Genomic DNA, 9,195 nt, shown 5'->3' with positions numbered 1-9,195 from the left:
TTCTCGCTTTTCTTTCTTTGTCTTTATACTTTAATGCATGTAGAGAAAAGACCCTACATGTCATGTAGGGTGGATTCAGGGGATATCCTGAATCCCCTGAATCACTCCTTGATTGAGGGGTTAGGGAGGATGTACTCCTAAAAATGAGAATGTTGATGATTGACCCTCCATGGGGTGCTTATGGTTCTTGAAGAAGCTTTAAGGAGAAGTTATTCTGACGTCTTAAATTGGCACTCACTCCAGTTTTTTTCTATATCTTTAAGTCACGAAATGCCAACTGCCAAACAGTTGTTAGTCATTTGTCCCAGCCAGTGGCAATATTTATGATGCTTTTCATAATGTCAGAGGACTTTAACTAATCTAATTTTCTGTTGATCTCTACCCTATTTCCATGACTGTTTCCTAAAAGGCACATTCCATTTGCCATAACATTTTCATCTTAGCACCAAGAACAATATTTGTCCTTGTTTATTTGTAGAAGCTTCAATACTGTTGTACACCTTTTGTTAGCCATTTTGGACCACAATTATTTGCTAGTTTATAAAATGGGCCACAAGACATAGCCACATGTTGCAGACTACTTTCACTAAGGTGGTGTAGAGGAGCATTCATCAGATAAGCGTTTTGACATTGTTGTATGCTTGTTATCCAAGGTTGTACGATACTGTCTGCCATGCTTGCTCTTCTTGGTTGACAGTGCCTATTAGCATCCTGAGTGTGGGGAAAGTGTATATTAGTGGTATACTGTATTTTAAGTTAAATATTTAACATTTGTAGGGGTAGCATTATATGCATGGTGATATTAAACAAGATATGTGTATATAGTAAATTTACATTTAAGCACTCTGCCAAGTTGATTATCCAAATTACTAACTGATATCACTGTCTTAAAAGTGACTTAGTGTTCTATAAGGTAGCCTGCTGGATGAAAGACTTGAAAATCTTAAAATATGCAGTGAAGTTCAGTAAGGAAGAGTGATTAGAATATGTATTGGACAAAAAATAATAATTCCAAAATTACAAAAATTTTAGAGTGCAATTTGGGTGGTATGCTTCAATGTAAGTACATTTATCCTAGGAGACATAAAATTCATGACCACCACAAAGTAGGAGAAGCCAAGAGGGAACTCTTTGGTTCTGTCTTTGTTGATTATCAAGCCATTTTCAGTAAAGTGATTTGAAACATGGCCTGTTTCATACTCTAACTCTTACAGTCCTGTCCTAAGTTGACCTTGGCAGGCAAGGCAGGAACTGAGTTATTTTCCACTAGTTTTTGTTTTTCAGTTAATTACTCTGATTTTTAAGTAAATTAGCTGGTTTTGTATAATCACATTTCTACTTTAAATATACAATAGAACAGCTTTGTTTGGAATGAGCATTTCAAGTAGGTTTCATAGCAGAGCATTAAATTATTAGATGGACTTGGAATAGGTTCTGGGAACATAGAACCTGGGCTTTTCCTTCCCTCCCTTGCTGCTGAGTGCATATAAGGCCTTGCTCTCTGGTGGGGGTCTTGGCAGAGAAAACCAGGACAGGATTTTTTCATACATGGTGCAGCAAGTGTCAGGGGAAAAGACTGGAGAGCAGATCTTGAAGATCTCTTTGGCTTTCAAATTTGAGCTTCTGAAGAGAAGTTTGATATTGGCCCCACCAAAATATGTCACTTCTCCCTTCCTGACCCCCAACAAATGGCTGAGAAGGAGGGAGTGTTCCCTGCTGCGTGAGAAGAGAATTCAGGAAGACCAGAGACAGAGAAGCTTCCTCCAAGGAACTCAGCCTGCCTGCTTCATGTTCCACCACTGGCATTTGTGATGTCTTATATTAATTGCAGCTTTGTTCTTAGTGTCAAACAACTGGAAACAAAGTGAACTTTGTTTTCAGCCACTCTCTTATGAATAAATTGTGATAGATCCACACAAGGAAGATTGAGTAGCCATCAGAAAGGAGGAACTAGATGTATTCCAGTGAGAGACGTTACCAGGAGGTATTGTTCTGTGAAAGAAGATGCACAAAGTTGTAAAAATATTGCATTTTTAAGAAAACGCCCTTTCTTCCTTGGTATATGTATGTATATGTGGGTTTGTATGCATGTGAATATCTGCATCTCCTCATATAGGATTAAATTAGTATGGATAAAAATATGGAAGGGAAACTACTTTAAGATGGATTACTCTGGTGGGGGTGGAAAGCTGGGTTCAGGGGTTTGATGGGGATAGAATGAAGAGGAGGGAGGGGGAAGATAATAAAGCCAAAAAGGAAGGGAAAAAAGCAATTATTTTTAAGGTCAAAATGGGCCTGTATTTCTTTCATTGACATGTTAGAAGTCATTCTCTTCTTAAAACATCCCAGTTGATAGTTGTTCTGCGCAAGTACTTGCGGTGATGTAGTAGAGAATTGAAGAATGTCCTTTCTTAAGGCCAGCTACTAGTATTCAAACACCAGGGCCATTGCTTCTTGGATACATGATCTTGAGAAGTTAAGAAGTTACTTCTGTGTTTCAGTTTCCTCACTTGGATGATGATAGCCTAGCTTAGCTCATTGGGGTGATTGTCAAAATTAAAGAGTTTAATACAGTTATGTGTTGAGAGTAACACTTGGTAGGTAGTAAGTACACAATAAGCATTAGCTATTATTACCTGGCACCAACTTGTTCTTAGGCATTGAGAAGCTCTTTCAGTATTTGAGTATTTGGCAGACTACATTGAGTTGGTCATTTATGGGCTAGAGTAGAACAGAGTATTAAAAGTTACCTAGCTCCTGTCTTTACAGAGCACACAATGAAGGTAGAGAGACAACAAATACAACAAAAATGACAACCATACAATACTTACAGGGTAAAATATCAATGTAAAAATTACTATAGCACAAACTGAGTGGTGAAAGGAGTACTTAAAGAAATTGCATGTGGGGATGGTTGGGGAAATTTTCTAAAAAAGATATGTTTTTTTACCTTGTTTTTGGTTTTTGCAGGAAGAAACTATAGTTCATGGTACTCAAGGGGGTCTCTGACCAAAAAAGGATTAAGAAGAATTGAGGCAAAAGGTAAAAGTCATGCAAATAGGAACTTTTTTCAGGGTGGTGTAAACAAATGAGTTTTCAGTCTAGTGAGTTTTTTTCCTCAGTTGACTACTACCTCCACCAGCAGCTTTAAAAAATTATTCAGCTAACACATAACTTAGACTCATTTGATTCATATCTTTTGAGTTATCCAAGTTCTTTCCTTCATAAACAGTTAAGGTTAAGTTTATTGAATTCTTGTGATTTTTTTACGTCAATGTTTCTGTTATCCATATAATCCCTTGTATCATTAGTGAGAAAGTAAGATTTAAATTTTCTGAATTTCTGTGTAGTCATTTTTTGAGCAAATAGAGAAAATAGGCTAGATATCAAGCATTTGTTAGGCTTTGGGGTTACAGAGATAGAAATAACATTAGAGGGATTCTCAGTGGGGAAGGTAGAAAAGTGAAGACACAATTACAATAAAATGTGGCCAACCAGGTCTATAATAAAGGTTTCTACTGTAAAAGCAGAAAGATAAGGTAGAAATAGAAGCTGTGGTGTAACTGTTCAGTGTATTTTTCTTGCCCACTGCCCAGATAAAGCTGATTATTAAGACAGGAGAATTAAAGAGTTCAATACACATAGAGCTGGCTAAATGGGAGACTGGAGTTTTATTACTCAAATTAGCCTCCCTGAAAATTTGGACACTAGGGTTTTTAAAAGATAGTTTGGTAGGCAGGGGCTAGGAAGTGAGTGCTGCTGACTGGTTGGGGATGCTATCATAGGGGTGTGGAAAATGGCCCTGTGCACTGAGTCCACTTTCGGGTAGGGGCCAGAGAACCAGTTAAGTCAAGAGTCAGGCTCAGGTGGGGCCATTCTGTTGTAAGAAGTGCAAAAGCCTAAAAAGACACCTCAAAAGGCCAGTCTTCAGTTTATAATAGTGATGTTATTTACAGAAGTAACTGAGGAAGTTGTGAATCTTGTCACCTCCAGAATAATGGTGGACAATTGTTTATGCCTGTGTTTTAGCAGAATTTAGGCCCCTAACTTGGTGGACATTTATTAGTTTTATAAAGGTGGTTTAGTTTTGGGAAGGGCTATTATTATTTGAACTATAAGCTATATTTTTTTCCAAAGTTAGCCTTGGCCCATACCAGGAATGACCAAGGGCAATTTGGAGGTTAAAGGCAAGTTGGAGTTGGTTAGATTGGATATCTTTTACTGTTATAAAAGTTGACACAAGTTGTTATAATTTTTGCAAAGATAGTTTCAATCCTCCCTTTTGGGTTTTACCACACCTTATTCTTAAGGTGTGAGCTTTGGAGATTGTATTAGTCAATTCTCATGCTAATAAAGATATACCCAAGACTGGATAATTTATAAAGGAAAGAGGTTTAACTGACTCTCAGTTCCACATGGCTGGGGAGGCCTCACAATAGTGGTGGAAGGCAAATAAGGAGCAAAGTTATGTCTTACATAGTGGCAGGCAAGAGAGTGTGTGCAGGGGAACTCCCTTTTATAAAACCATCAAATCTTGTGAGACTTATTTACTATCACGAGTACAGCACAGGAAAGACCCGTCCCCATGATTCAATTACCCCCATCCCACAGCACGTGGGAATTACAGGAGCTACAATTCAAGATGAGATTTGGGTGGAGACATAGCCAAACCATATAATTCCACCTCTGGCCACTCCCAAATCTCACATCCTCACATAAAAACCAATCATGCCTTCCCAACAGTCCCTCAAAGTCTTAACTCATTTCAGCATTAACTCAAAAGCCCACAGTCCAAAATCTCATCTGAGACAAGTCCCTTCTGGCTATGAGCCTGTAAAATCAAAAGCAAGTTAGTTACATCCTAAATACTATGGGGTACAGGCATTGGATAAATACATCCATTCCAAATGGGAGAAATTGGCCAGAACGAAGGGTCTACAGGCCCCATACAAGTTCAAAATTCAGTGGGCCAGTCAAATCTTAAAGCTCCCAAATGATTTCCTTTGACTCCATGTCTTACATCCAGGTCATACTGATGCAAGTGGGTTCCTGTGGTCTTGGGAAGCTCTACCCCCATGGCTTTGCAGGGTACAGCCCCACCTCCTGGCTGTTTTCACAGGCTGGCATTGAGTATCTGTGGATTTTCCAGACACACGGTAAAAGCTTTCAGTGGATCTACCCTTCTGGGGTCTGGAAGACAATGGCCCTCTCCTCACAGCTCCACTAGGCAGTGCCCCAGTGGGGACTCTGTGTGGCAGTTTCCACCCCACATTTCCCTTCTGCAGTCCCCTAGCAGAGTTCTCCATCAGGGCTCCACCCCTGCAATGCACCTCTGCCTGGACATCCAGGCATTTCCATACATCCTCTGAAATCTTAAGTGGAGATTCCCAAACCTCAGTTCTTGACTTTTGTGCATCTTCATGCTCAACACCATGTGGAAGCTGCCAAGACTTGGGGCTTTCACCCTCTGAAGCCACAGCCAGAGCTGTATGTTGCCCTCTTTTAGCCATAGCTGGGATGCAGGGCACTAAGTGCTGAGACTGCACAAAGCAGCAAGGTCCTGGGTCCAGCCCACAAAACCATTTTTTTCCTCCTAGGCCTCCAGGCCTGTGATGGGAGGGGCTGCTGTGAAGACCTCTGACATGCCCTGGAGACATTTTCCCCATTCTCTTGGCAATTAACATTTAGCTTCTTGGTACTTATGCACATTTCTTCAACTGGCTTGAATTTTTTAAAAGAAAATGGGTTTTTATTTCTATTGCATCATCAGGATGCACATTTTTCAGACTTTTATGCTCTGCTTCTCTTTTAAGCATAAGTTCCAGTTCCAAACCAGATCTTTGTGAATACAAAAAACTGAATGTCTTTAATAGCATCCAAGTCACCTCTTGAATGCTTTGCTGCTTAGAAATTTCTTCTGTCAGATGCCCTAAATCATCTCTCTCAAGTTCAAAGCTCCACAAATCTCTAGGGCAGGGGCAAACTGCCACCAGTCTGTTTGCTAAAACATAGCAAGAGTCACCTTTGTTCCAGTTCCCAACAAGTTCCTCATCTCCATCTGACACCGCCTCACCCTGGACCTTATTGTCCATATCACTATCAGCATTTTGGTCAAAGCCGTTCAGCAAGTCTCTAGGAAGTTCCAAACTTTCCCACATCTTCCTGTCTTCTTCTGAGCCTTCTAAATTGTTTCAAGCTCTGCCTGTTAGTTCCAAAGTTGCTTCCACATTTTTGAGTATCTTGACGTCAGTGCACCACTCTCGGTACCAATTTACTGTATTAGTCTGTTTTCACACTGCTAATAAAAACATACCTGAAACTGGGTAATTTATAAAAGAGATTTAATTGACTCTCAGTTCCACATGACTGAAGAGACCTCAAAATCATGGTGGTAGGCAAATGAGGAGCAGTCATGTCTTACATGGTGGCAGGCAAGAAAGCGTGTGCAGGGGGACTCCCCTTTATAAAACCATCAGATTTTGTGAGACTTATTCACTATCAGGAGAACAGCGTGGGAAAGACCTGCCCCCATGATTCAGTTACCTCCCGTGAGGTCCCTCCCACGACATGTGGGAATTATGGGAGCTACAATTCAAGATGAGATTTGGGTGAGGACACAGCCAAACCAGTCAGAGATGGAAAAAAGTCAGTGACTGCTCCAACTTCCTGCTGACAGGGGCTTAGTTGAGATTGGGGTTAGTCCCAGGGTAAGAGAAATAAAACTGCTTTGCAGCTGTCTGCATGCCTAATATAACAAGCACAAGTTCTGGCTGCAGGAGTTCTTGTAGGATTCATCTGAGGCCCTGAGAGATCCTGGTGAATAGCCCTGAGAGCCAATCAGAGATGAGTTTGCTAGTAGAGAGAGATTTGGGTCAGAGGTTGTTAGAAAGACAAATTGGGATAAACAGGAAAGAGTACATTTAAATATACCATATCTTTTATAGTCAGTTTTAGTTCTGTGACTAGATCAGTTAAACAATTGTGTCTCATTTCAGGAGGTTAGGCCTCTATATATGATGAAGGCAGAAGTTTTTAATAAAAGGCATTTTTATAGAAATAAAAGCCAAGGTTAATGTTGGGCACAATTTATCCAGATATTAGACTCAAAACATTTTTAGTTACAGAGGAAAAAGGTGGTGGCAGTCTGATCTGACATGATTTTCTTGCCTGTATTACAAGGAATAAGTTCTAGCTTTCAAGATCTTCGGGAAAAGGTAGTCGCAATGTCATTGTCAGAAAAATGGAAGAAAAATTTGAAAACGTTAAGTTTAGGGACCTGTAGCCTGGAAAGAATTCAAGATTCGGTCCAAATTGCAGAAAATAATAAAAACCCCAAAACAGTGGACAAGACTAGAACCTAAAAACAGATGTATTATAGGTTTTTTTATTTGAAACATAATTTTTTTCTCTCTCCAGTTTCTATTTTATTAACGACAAATCATAGTAGGACAAATTTATTTGCAAAATGAGTCGAGTTTTTTTATACTTGGCTTGATTATTTGCATAAAGTGCAGCAAGAACAATTATTTGCCATACAGGCTTTCTAAACATTGGCTTTGCTGGAACTTTTTAAAATAAGGAATTGCAGATTTGAATTTTTAAAGCCTTGAGCCAGCCATGGATTTATCTGTGCCTGCAAATAGTTGTATGAATTGGATAATTTTTCTTTTCTCCAGGTCCCAAGATAACTTGAGGCTCCCAGGCCTATCAGAAAGTGATTTTCTTTTTTTAAATCATAGGTCAGAACCCTGTGTTAGGGACTAGATAGACAAGGTATGAAGTTGATTTTTTCAAGGGGCTTTTATCAACTCTAGTAAGTCAATTTGATTCCTTAAAGCAGTCTCTTTATATTTGAAAGCATGCCATTCTAGTCAAAGCCTTGGTAAAATAACCAGTGGTGTCTTGTCATAAAAGAAAACAGATTTTTATTGAACGTATGCATGTAACTATACTGTTATAAATTAAGTATATGCTTACAAATAGTTTTTAAATTCTGGAGAAATAAGATAGAGAGAAAGAAATGTGTTTTTGGGTATACTCTGTAAATAGCTTAAAAGAAAAAAGTTTTCTAGACTCTGCAAAACAAAAGAATTAGCAATATTTTAAACAAAATGTCATAAATACTATTTCAGTGTTTTTTTTTTTTTTTTTTTTTCTTTAAGAGACAGAGTCTCCCAAAGTTGCCCAGGCTAGTCTCAAACTCTCGGGCTCAAGCAGTCCTCCTGCCTCAGTCTCTCAAAGTGCTGTGATTACAGATGTGAGCCACTGCACCTGATATTGGTCTTTTATTAATTCAGTCCATGCAATTCCTGTTTTGCCCAGTATTGGACCAGCAGTCCTCATGAACACACTAGCTCTCTATGACAGTCCTGGAAGTTTATTTTTTTTTTCTTTTTCATTTTAATGGCACAGTCTCTACAATTATCAGACACCTGCATCCAAGAGCACCCATTAGCATCTTATAGCTGCTTATAAACCGCCTTTTGAAAAGGATCAAAACAAGACAGTTATCTGTGGAAGACAAAAGTCAGGACAGCCACAGTTAAAGATGCAACTGAAAAGGAAACCTGGTCATTTTTATGGCACATAACCATATAGTAATTATTATTATTTATAACATATACTCAGTCATATCAGAATTATAGGAAAAGTATATAATGTTGGAACACATATTAATAACACATTTATTGACTGCAGCCAAAAAAAAGTTGAATACCATTTTATATTTGACAATGCTCTCTGTATGATTTTAGTATACCAAATAAGTCAAATATGTCTCTTTTGGATTTCAGGAGACCTAATACTTAAAAGTTAATGAGGTCAAAAATATACTTAAATCAGAATTTGATTTTGGAATGTCTGTCAAATATCTAACGTTTAACACTTGATATCACAAAATAGAATTCTAGTCATTGTAAGTCATTTATTTAGCCAAAATAATAATTTAAAATTTCAAAAAGGCAAAAATCTTTACTTGTTAATAGAGAGGAGTCTCAACTTGTTAAGACCAATACAGATAGCATGAAGCCAACTGAATCTGTCTTTTCTCTCTCCCCTGTATTTAAATGACAAATAAATTTTTTTATTTCTCAATGTTATGAAAATCTTATTTAAAAGAGAAAGCCAAATTTTAATTTTGCATTAGTGTATTCTTAATGTTATACTCAATTTTTAATATTTTGTAAATAAATCTGT

Source organism: Pan troglodytes, chromosome 7, assembly GCF_028858775.2.
Source record: "Pan troglodytes isolate AG18354 chromosome 7, NHGRI_mPanTro3-v2.0_pri, whole genome shotgun sequence".
Taxonomy (NCBI): domain Eukaryota; kingdom Metazoa; phylum Chordata; class Mammalia; order Primates; family Hominidae; genus Pan; species Pan troglodytes.
Note: the sequence above shows the minus strand (reverse complement) of the source record.